Below are 2,367 nucleotides of genomic sequence, written 5' to 3' on the forward strand. Positions count from 1 at the left end.
AGCCACGAGAAGCGTCCTCTTTAAGCCTTTTTGTCGATAGAAAGAAGTTGCGTCTGTGCTGGGCGTCTCCACTCGACGTCTCCTCGGCATAAGAGTAATCGAGTAGCACCGACAGCGTTTTTTTATACCCTACGCTCTTGCGTAATATTCGAAGCGCCATAGCACATTCAGCATACCCGCCTCATAAGCACCTGCGTTCTTGGCATTTATTATTCATTGCATTCTCTAAAGGTTGAAGTTTCTTAACACGTCAGAAAGCACAAAGTAGTGCGTTTGTCATCGCTTAAAGAAGTTCGCGCACCGAAGCGACTCGGTAGTTTCAGGCCGCGGAGAAATAAGAGGAACAAAGAACAAACAGAAGCAGACCGACCACGGCTGCGCATATCGGGAGCACGCACAGGCAGTTATGTCGGCAATGTGATGTGTGCTCCACGGCGCAGCAATAAAACAACTCAGGAAAAGTCTGCCGTTAATTGATTGCGCGGCGTAGCGCAGAGCATCATTGTGGAGCATTTTTCTTACGCTGCACCTGTGTTCCCTTTGATGGCTTGAGGATTACACCTTTCTCTTCATATAGCCAGTGACGTGAGAGACGCTGAATTATATTACGGCTTGTCATGCCAATGCTATGGTTGAAAAAAATATGCCCCTCAAAGAACCCCTGATGACGGCTTCGGAGTGGACAGTTGGCGACATAAGAGGCTTGGTAGTTAAGTGCGACTAAATTAATGCTACTGGGTGCTTCAAGGATGAATTTAAAGAAGAAACACGTGCACGAGGTATATTCAGACCAGAAAAGTGTGACTATAGGTGCTGTCTGTAGATCTCACACTTTGTACATTATATATATATATATATATATATATATATATATATATATATATATATATATATATATATATATATATATATATATATATATATATATATATATATATATATATATATATATATATATATATATATATATATATATATATATATATATATATATATATATATATATATATATATATATATATATATATATATATATATATATATATATATATATATCGTAGCTTGCACCGTGTTTGTGTTGGATTTTTTAAAAGAGAGTATGATATATTCCGCTACACGAAAATTCGTCAGCGTCGGCGGGATCAGAAGATCGTATAAAGAATAGCCGACGGTGCGATTAGTGTGTGAAACACGCCAATAGTTCAGTTACACTTCACTCTGTGAAGGTAGATGACTAGCGAAGCTGTGTACGTGGGCTTCTTAATGGCGAACTGCCCATTGGCGAGCATCACACGCTGTATGCACATGAATGAAAGGCGACACACGACTAGTCGCTACTCCGCGATGTTGAGCCTCGGTAGATGATGATTTACTGGGGGCTATACATACTCATGTATTGTTGGAAAACGCGGCACGACACATTTTACTAACGAATCCAGGCACGTAGAACAGACAAGCGCCTTACCGCACTCCAAGGGCACGCACTGCTTCCCCGTAGCCAAGGCGATTGTGCATTTGTCGACGTCCCACAGTGTAGTAATTGTGAGGTCACTCGACCCCCACAAGTGGTCACACAGAACACAGGCCACACAAAATTGATTCCCCACAAACTCACCCTAAACCTAGCCGTGGTTCCGGTGAACCGTTCTGAGTTTGCGGTATCAGCGCCACATGGACGGTTCGCAATTATTTCCACCTCGCGGTCATGACGGGCAGCACGCTTACTGGAACGCTACCACGGGAGAGGGTAAGGAAAGGAAAGTAGACACGCAAGCACTTGGAACGCCGACAAGGAGAGGGCCGTGCGAACGTAGACATCGCCATTGCGGGTCAAAGTCTAGTATCTGTTCTTATCACCTTAATATCTGACGCGTGTTCTATTTGTACCTATGATATGAAACTTATTTTTGCAAGTTCGCTGAGTGCTTAAAGCCTGCTTCACCTCCACCTCGGGTCAGCCCCCATAATGCACTATCTTCGGGATCTGCCATAGTATGGGGGGAAATTCTCGATCCACACTACTCTATAGGGGGACGAATTTTTTTCAAGAATCTAGCCATGTGCAGCTTCGCTGTAAAATGATCGCGTTGATGTCAAATTTCTAAGCAAAGTGTGGTAATGGCTTTGTAGGGAAAATCTGGTACATCTCGGTCTACGTGGGAATCGAGCCCGGGCCTCCACGGTGCGGGTCGAGCACGCGACCCCGACGTCATAATGGCTCCACGGTTCTCGTTGAATAACAGTGTGCCTAGTGCGTGGGTCATTGCACAGGGCACGTAGCCGCCACCTGGCTGAGTAAACGGGGGCGCACGTGCGTGCGTCATCGGGCGCATGACGACGCAGCTAATGTGGAAGGGGTGGCACCAC

At 44.9% G+C, this 2,367-nt stretch overlaps 1 pseudogene; it reads left to right on the forward strand.

Moving 5' to 3' along the window:
- The first annotated feature begins 1,814 nt into the window (after positions 1-1,814).
- On the forward strand, positions 1,815-1,996 carry LOC135906602 (U2 spliceosomal RNA; annotated as a pseudogene).
- Positions 1,997-2,367: the final 371 nt, after the last annotated feature.

This window comes from Dermacentor albipictus, chromosome 5 (genome assembly GCF_038994185.2).
Source record: "Dermacentor albipictus isolate Rhodes 1998 colony chromosome 5, USDA_Dalb.pri_finalv2, whole genome shotgun sequence".
NCBI classification, from domain to species: domain Eukaryota; kingdom Metazoa; phylum Arthropoda; class Arachnida; order Ixodida; family Ixodidae; genus Dermacentor; species Dermacentor albipictus.